Here is an 8,957-nt window from a genome sequence, read left to right as displayed (position 1 = left end):
ATCCATCCATCCATCTATCCTCCATCCATCCATCCATTCATTCATTCTCATCCATCCATCCATCTATCCTCCATCCATCCATCCATCCATCCATTCATTCTCCATCCATCCATCCATTCATCCATTCTTTTTGTTGAGCACTTACCATGTTTTTTTGTTGAGCACTTACCATGTTTTAAGTGCTTGAGATGCATCAGTGAACCAAGTAATAAGCCACACAGTATGTTGAAAGGTATAAGAAGCAGATTGAGGGGACTGAGGGTCGGAGTGCAGTGTGGTGCTGAGCAGTCTACATGAGCCTCGTTGAAAAAATAGCATTTGAGCAAAACGCAAAAGGAGGTGAATGGGTTGGTCTCCTGTGCGTCCCACCCTCAGAGCCACCTCCCATCTCCCCTCTCTTTTCAGTTCCAGACTCAAATTTATGTTTCTCCCCAAATCTGTGTCCCTTTTGTAAGCCAGAGTACACTTTCTTTAATATGTCAGTACTACTCAACTCTCCACATGTGCTAGTAACCCCTTGAACAGACTTTAATTTGCATAACATCTTTTTTCTTTTCTACTTAAAAAGTTCAGCTCCTCCCCCTGCCCTGCCTGCCCTGCCTGCCCTGCCTGCCCTGAAAGCCCACGGTTTTCTGAGTGTTGGAGCTGGTCAGGGAGCAGAACGGTGAGTGTCCCTGGCTTTGGAACCCAGGCCACGGTGTGTGGAATGGCTCCACTCTGTGATGAGGTGGCTTGCTGGTGACAAGGGGGAGGGTTGACCTGAGGTCATGGAAGCTTTTTTTTGAGGAGTTTCCTCCCTTATGGTTAACTCAGAGGGGACACGTGTGGGATAGGTGTGGTCCTTAGGGCAGGAGCTTTATCCTGATCCGATGGCTGTCATGGCCACGCTAATGGGCTGGAAGAAACTGAGATTCTGTACAAGTTCACTCCTCAGACAGCAAAAAGCTTGGGGCCTAATCTAGAGAGTTTGTGCGTAAGCCCCACTTCTGGCCCTTCTGAGCTCTCTAGTCTGTGACGTGGGCTTTAATACCCATTCCATGTGGAGATTCACCTGATAGAGAGCTTATCACAAGGAAGTCATCGTTGTCACCGAAAGCCCATGTGGTGAGAAGGAGACAGCATCTGTCAGGTCAGGGCAGCCACGACACTGGTGGCCTGGGCAGCTTGGGTCCTGCCTGACCTTCACCCCCATCTCCCGTTCCTACTGTTTTGTGCATTTAGCTCCCACCCTAGTGATGTCAATCTTGAGTAGTTTAGATGGATTGACTTAGGGATTAACTTTTAAATTAGAGTAGGGCGCCGGCCTCATATACCGGAGGTGGCGGGTTCAAACCTGTCCCCAGCCAAAAACTGCAAAAAGAATATTGTTAATTGTTTAGGAGTCATGGGTTCTGTTGATCATTGTTTAAGATATGGGTTAACGTGGTCTTCACTTTGAACTCACATGTATAAAACTGTGGTGTTAGAAATGGGAGAACAGTCTTGGAGAGGCTCCTCTCACTGTTCCCCAGAGTCCCGGCCCTCTGACAAGTTTGCTGGACCTGTCCCTGTCTCTGCATGTTGGCTGACAGTGACCGGCGGCTGGACCCTCTGTGGCCAGTAACATAGCTGTGTAGCTGTTTCTCTCTTGGCCGTGCTCATCCAGGCCCCTCACTATCATCTGGTCTCTTGTCTTCCCTCCTCAAACCACCTCAGCTATGTTGGCCGCACATCAGATGACCTCGCTTTGGCCTTCACTGAGGAGATGGGAACTGTAGGTCACCCATGCCTTCCCCTTCCCATCTGCAAAACTGCCCACCTCCTCGTCCTCCCCTCCCGGGGTTCCCTGTCTCCTCCCTCCCCTCAGAATTTCTCCAGGGCCCTGCTCCTTCACATTCGCTGAGCCCCTCTCTCCTGCTCTCTCCTGCTCTGCTGAGAGTTCCAGGGGAATTTACAAATAGGCTGTAACATCTCCCATCTTTCCAAGTGTCCTTCTTGACCTCACATCTCCCCCTAATCATTTTCTTATCTTTTAAAAATCCCCTTAATTGTCTTGGTACCCGTAGCTCAGCAGGTAGGGTGCCAGCCATGTACACCGGGGCTGATGGGTTGGAACCCAACCCGGGCCTGCCAAATAACAATGACAACTACAACCAAAACATAGCCAGGCATTGTGGCGGGTGCCTGTAGTCCCAGCTACTTGGGAGGCTGAGGCAAGAGAATCACTTAAGCCCAAGAGTTTGAGCTTGCTGTGAGCTGTGATGCTACAGCACTCTACTGAGGGCGGCATAGTGAGACAATGTGGCTGAGACTCCTCACGCCCCTGCTGTCCTCTCTGGCCGCACACCTGCTGTCCACATGTTGGCTCTGGTCCCCTTTCTTCAATCCCTCCCACACAAGAGTTTTCCTGCCTTGGAGTCTTTAAATGTGCCCTCTCCTTTGCCCGGAGAGCTTTTCTCCAACATGTAGCTTCTTACGCTGATCCTGGCACAGATGCCACCCTCTCAGGGAGGGTTTCCCCACACCCCCCTTCAGATCAGGCCTCCCTGCCTAAGCCCTTCGGGGTGCATGCTGTGTGCCAGCACTCTGTGTTCATGGGATTGATAGTGGTTTATAAGAGCGAGAAGGTTACTTCCTCTGCCCCCAGTTGGTGATAATCAAGCCTGAGAGACAGAAAATGAAGGTGTTCTTGATCTGTGATGTGCAGGAAATAAACAGGGTAATGGTGTCGGGGAGAGGAAGGGTGGGCTTCTGCAGGCGGTCAGGGCGGACCCCGGGGAAGAACTGCGAACAGCCAGCTGACCGAGGGCTGAAGAGGAACCTTCTAGAGTGAGCGGGAGCTGCAAGGGAGGGTCCTGGGCTGGGTTCCCAGGGCAGTCAGACCCCAGGCTGTGTCCTAGAGAGGAAGGTGGAGGCGAGGCAGGCAGGGTGCAGCCGTCTGGAGTCAGCACTGTGCGTCTCCTGTGCCGCGTCTGGGTTTTACACGGAGGGCATCGTGAACGCACACTCTATCTCACCCACCGCCGTGCTCAGCTCCCGGCCAGTGGCTGCACCAGCCTGGGTGTCGGGTAAATATTTACGAGTGCTGAATGAGTGTCACTGTTACTAGTGAGGTTAACTAGACGTCCACCTCCCTCCTTGTTCATATCATCCGTGTTCTTACCGAGCCTTTTGTTTCCCAGCCATGCGTTGAGAGGCTGCGGGCAGCCCTGGTGGCTCGGTCCTGGCTGTTCCCTGCAGGTCTCCATCTGGAGTGTCCGCATTCCACCCGTGAGTCACTGGTGCCTCTGTTCTCCCAGGGGCCAGCTGGCTCTCCAACAGAACTTCCCCCTTTAGTTTTTCATTAAGTCCTCAGAATCTTCTAGAAGCTCGACAATTCCTACAAAAACCCTGAGTACTATTTCTGCGTCAGCCTGGCTGAGTTTGTCCTCTCTCCCCGTCCTGCTGGCTGCTGGTGGCCAGTGGCAGGCGAACTTCACACAGACCGACTTCTGTGTTATGATGGGATGCTGTGTGTTTTTTATGTGCCGGGGTGGGGAGGCTGTCTAGACAGGTCCATCTTTTCTGCATTTGATATGGAATCTTTGTTAGGCATGAGGGACACTGGAGAAGTCGAATCTAACACAGCTCCAGCAGATGGGACCCTTGGCAGGGAAGTCTGTGTGGTAATGGTATCTTTATGTCCACAGAATCTTTATTCACCCAGAACCAGCCTGTTTACAATCATATGAAATTAATTTATTGGCTGTTCTTATCCAATGGTATTTGGCTCCTATTGCTGGTTGTACATCCCAGCCTCTTTTGGAAAAGACTTGGTATTTTTTTTTTTAATTTTTTTTGAGACAGAGCCTCACTCTGTTGTATTGGATACAGTGCAGTGGTGTCATAGCTCACAGCAATCTCAGACCCTTGAGCTCCAATGATCCTCCTGCCTCAGCCTCCCAAGTAGCTGGGACTGCAGGCACCTGCCACAGTGCCCGGCTGGTTTTTCTATTTTTAGTAGAGTCAGGGTCTTGCTCTTGCTCAGGCTGGTCTCAAGCTCCTGAGCTCAAGCAATTTACCCAACTCTGCCTCCCAGATTGCTGGGATTATAGGTGCCAGGCCAAGAATTTATATTTTCTTTTTCTTTTTTGGGGGTGGGGGAGGAAGCAGAGTCTCACTATGTCACCCTCAGTAGAGTGCTGTGGCGTCACAGCAACCTCAAACTCTTGGGCTTAAGCGATTCTCTTGCCTCAGCCTCCCAAGTAGCTGGGACTGCAGGCACCCACCACAATGCCTGGCTATTGTTTGGTTGCAGTTGTCATTGCTGTTTGGCAGACCCAGGCCAGGTTTAAACCCACCAGCTCTGGTGTATGTGGCTGGCACCCTAGCTGCTGAGCTACAGGCACTGAGCCAAGACTTAATATTTTCAAGAACCAGTGTCTTATGGTTCTTCTGTAGGGTTTGACTCAATTAAGTATGTTGGCTTCCTCGAGGGGAGAGTGATGACTCTGGAGAGATCTGTGTATATCCGTGGGCACACATGGGTGCTAAGCAGGGCCACACTGGTCACAGCTGTGCCTTGAAGCTAGGGAGAGCCTGGGAAGCTGTGGCAGCAGGTGGCATCACCTTAGCACACAGGCAAAGGAAAATATAGATGAGAAAAATACATATCAAGCCATCTTTGCTGTTATAATTACCCATGCAGAGTCAGACTGCCTGGATTTGAACCCCAAACACCCGCCCTGCGTAATCCTGGGCGTGTGACCATCTCTCTGTCCCTCAGTTTTCTCCCTTGCAAAAGGAATGTCATCAAAGTGCCTGTAGAGAGTGAATGAGTCCCTACGTGTGGCAGTGAGGATGCCGCTGTCCGGCTGTGGGGAACTCCCGGCAAATGTCAGCACACGGGTCACGATGACCTCTGCATGGGGTTGGCCTTCTGACAGGCTCTGGGCGGCATGTGGTGAGAAGGCCCAGCCCTGAGTCTCTGTACCATTCGATCTAAGTTGGCTAAATGTTGGACATTTATTTATGTTCCATCTGGCTCCCACATGAGTCACTGCAGGATCCCTGTGGCTGTGTCCCAAGACCCTTGCTGAGGTCTTTGTCAGCGTGTGTGGTCCGGCCTCTTCTTATTTGGGGACCGTCCTTGTGTGTGTGCACTCACGGAGCCCTGCCTTCCTGGCGTCTACACTCCTGGATCCTACCCACTTCTCAGGGCGCAGTTCAAACCCCACCTCCTCCATGAGAGCCCCAGGCTCCAGCTGAGATTTATTTCTCTCTGATCCCACTCTGCTTTGGTATCCCTGGAAGGCAGACAGGACGGGGGTCTCACCAGACCGCCAGGCCATGCAGGGGCTTCCCCTGGGTGCTGAACAGGTAAAATCCCCTTGTAATGGTAGTTGAATTTGGGGGCAAATCCATTTTGAGAAGCTTCTTACCACCAGTTTTTAATTTTTTTTTTTTTTTGAGACACTCACTCTGTCACCTGGGTAGAGTGTCATATGTCACAGCTCACAGCAATCTCAAACTCCTGGGTTCAAGTGGTCCCCTTGCCTCAGCCTCCAGAGTAACTAGGACTACAGATGGCTGCCACCACATCCGGCTAGTTTTTCTGTTTTTATTAGAGAGGGGTCTCATTCTTTCTCAGGCTGGTCTCAAACTTTTGAGTTCAAAGTACACACCTGCCTTGGCCTCCCAGAGTGCTGGGATCACAGGTATGAGCCACTGTGCCCGGCTAAAGTGTTCTTTCAACAAATGTATTACCTTTTTTTTTTCCCTACAGGATAAAATGCCACTTATATTTTGGTGTAGGAGCTTAGACAAAAGCAGACAGCCACATAATCACCACCATAATTAAGATATGAAACGGACCCTTTATAATCAGCCCCCACTCCTGGTAACTACTGACGCCGTCTGATCCCACAGCCTGGCCTTTCCCCGCGACCACAGAAGCAGAATCCCGCGGTGTGTGGTCTTTGGGGTCTGACTTGTACTTCACGACGTGTCTCAGATTCCCCGTGTCCTGGGTGTCAGTAGTTTGTTCCTTTCTACTGCCGAGTGCTGCCCTACGGTGTGAAGGTTTGACAACTTGTTCCTCCATTCACCAGTTGAAGGATATTTGGGTTGTTTGCACTTGTTTTCATGATCATGAATACATTCCCCACAAACATTTGGATTCAGACTCCTAGGGAACATAGATTTCATTTCTCTAGCGTTCTAATTTATAAGAAACGGCCAACTGTTGCCCCAAAAGGCTGGACCAGTTTTAAACCAACAACGTAGGAGAATTCCAGCTGCTATGCAAACTCACCAGCAATGATATTATCACAGTTTTCTTTCTCTCCCTCCCTCCCTTCCTTCCTTTTCTTTTTTCTTTTGTTTTGTATTTAGCTAACCTAATGCTACCCTAGTGGCATCTCACTGTGGCTTTCATTTCATTTCCCTAATGACTAATGACGCCAGGCACTTCTCAGAATGTGCTTCTCTGCTCTTGGTCTGTTTTCTTTGGTTGAGTGTTAAAAGCGTTGCCCATTTTATTGAGTTGTTCGTTTTCTTCTGATTGAATGTTAACAGTCCTTTACGGGATCTGGATTCGAGTCCTTTGTCCAATATGTGACTTGCAAAGATTTTCTTCCAATCTTTGCCTTCTCTTTTCATCCTGTAAACAGCTTCTTTTGTGCAGCCCAAGTCTTCAATTCTGATGGAGTCTAATTTATCATTCTTTTCTTTTACGGATTGTGCCTGTGGTGTCATTTCACCAGTTTTTAATTTAATTTTAATTCTGCACAGGCTATGATCAGCCTGAGGGTGTGGCCTCCAGACAACTGTTGTGTTGCAAGCTGGGTCCTGCTTGACTCCGGCATGTCACCTCTTGGTTATTTTGGTCCCCTCTGCTGGGAGGAACCTGGTCCACAGATGTTTACTCTCCTATGCCCTGACAACAGGTGTGATAAAAGAGGACAGCCACTGAGCTGTCCCCACCCACCCTGCACTGTGTTTGGCTGCCTGGACTGCCCTTTCCTCAAAGTGTCTTCTTTTTTTTTTTTGAGACAGAGTCTCAGTCTGTCACCCTGGGTAGAGTGCTATGGTGTCATAGCTCACAGCAACCTCAAACTCCTGGGCTCAAGTGATCCTCTTGCCTTAGCCTCTGGAGTATCTGGGATTACCAGCACCTGCCACGATGTTTTTCTATTTTTAATAGAGACAGGGTCTCACTTTCTTGCTCAGGATGGTCTCAAACTCCTGAGTGCAGGGAATCCACCAGTCTCGGCCTCCCAGTGCCAGGATTGTGGCGTGAGCCACCACACCTGGCCTCTTAAGGTGTCTTCATTCCAGAAGCTTCATTGCCTTTCGTGGCCCCTTGGTCTTGGCTGGGGTCACTGTTGTCTACCAGATGGGTTTCCCTACCTTTGACTATCAGGAAGTGAGGCGGAGCTACTGCCTCTTTTTTTCCAGAAGAGTTTAGACGTAACACAAATGGTCTAGGGAGTGACAGCCTCAAAGGACCTGCAAAATCCCTTTTTTCCCTAATCCCAACATACTGACTGGCTGACCGCTTACTCAGCACTGACTGGACAGGAAGCTGGGCTCCAGCTACCTTATGGCCTCGACCCCTAGATATGGGATTTTCAATGTCCAGCCCGATGGCCTCTCACAGTGTTCTGTGTCATTGGCCCCAGGGAAGACAGGGCACATGGGCACAGGTAGGGTATTCTGTCTTTGCTGTAGTGGATCTGGAAGTTGCATCTGAAGCTCAAACCTGGCATCTTTGCAACACTGCTCAGGGAACCTGGCATTAACCGGAGAGCTGTAGGGCCTAGAGGCTGGGCTGTGACGTGGGTCTCTCACACTCCAGTGAAGTGGCCATTGCCACCGGTGTTGCTGGCACTGTAACGGTGCGGCTAAAATGTCAGCCTGTCCTTCCAGGATTGAACATGAGTCAGAGCACTTGCCTGACGTGGTCAGAGCCAGCGTCTGGAATTTCTCCACAGTTGTGCACACACAAAGAAACCTCTCCCTCTGTGTGGTCTTGGCCCTCTGGGACGGTCTCACATTATTCTTGGGGAGAGGGGTTTGCTTCAGACCACAGAGCACTCTTACCTCACTTGGAGACATTTTTCCCTGTCCATGTCGCCAAGACAATGCAGCGCCTTGTAGTAGCTGGTGACCTGCTGCTGTAGTAATTCCCTCCCTCGGGCATTGAAATTGATTTTCTTCCTGTGGCATGTGGAGATTCAAAGCTGCCCCTTGCTCCCTGTCCCGGGAGAGTTCCTACATCAGCGGCTGAGTTGAGGACGAGGCAATGTGGGCATCAGGGTGGGCAGAGGGGGTCCCCAGAGCACGTGCTGGCTCTGGAACCCTATCTGTGTGTGCCTGGGTGCAAGCTGTGTGCATTCGGGGAGGATCCGAGTGGGGCAGCCCTTTGTGGTGGCTTCCTTGCCAAAATGGATTTTGATAAAGGAGGACCAATGGCCCCTCATCTCTTAGGGGTTCCCTCCTGGAAATTCTGTATTTGGCCCCGTCCTCACAGCCCTTCCTGTAGCCTCCCCTGAGCCTCAGAGCCCCCGGTAGAGAGTGAGGAGAGCTCTGCCTTCCTGGCTCCTGGGGCTCCCCCCACATCTGTTCCACACAAGCACTCTGCTTAGGAGGCCCCGGTAGGCAGCACCAGTGTCTGTCCGGAAGCCCACCTGCCCCTGATACCCCTGCCCACTGCCCACCGTGGGAGAGGCTCCTGCCCACCCTCTCCTCAGAGGATTTGCTCCAGTTTCTAGTTGTTGGGGGCGTCGTTGGGGGTGGTGCTTATCCTGCCTCTCAGCCTCTGTTCTGCACCCCTCCCTTCCCCTCCCAGCCCCTCCACTCCTGACCCTCTCTGCTGCCACAGTGGCGTTTCCAGAGGGCAAATCAGGTCCTGTCCCTGCCTTGCTTTAAAAAGCTCTTATTTCCTTGAGCATAAAGCCCACACTGCTTAAAATCCCAGGTCGACCTACCCTGGGTCA

Source organism: Otolemur garnettii, unplaced genomic scaffold (genome assembly GCF_000181295.1).
Source record: "Otolemur garnettii isolate 467f Iridium unplaced genomic scaffold, OtoGar3 scaffold00135, whole genome shotgun sequence".
Taxonomy (NCBI): Eukaryota; Metazoa; Chordata; class Mammalia; order Primates; family Galagidae; genus Otolemur; species Otolemur garnettii.
The sequence above is the reverse complement of the archived record's forward strand: the minus strand, read 5'-3'. Positions refer to the sequence as shown.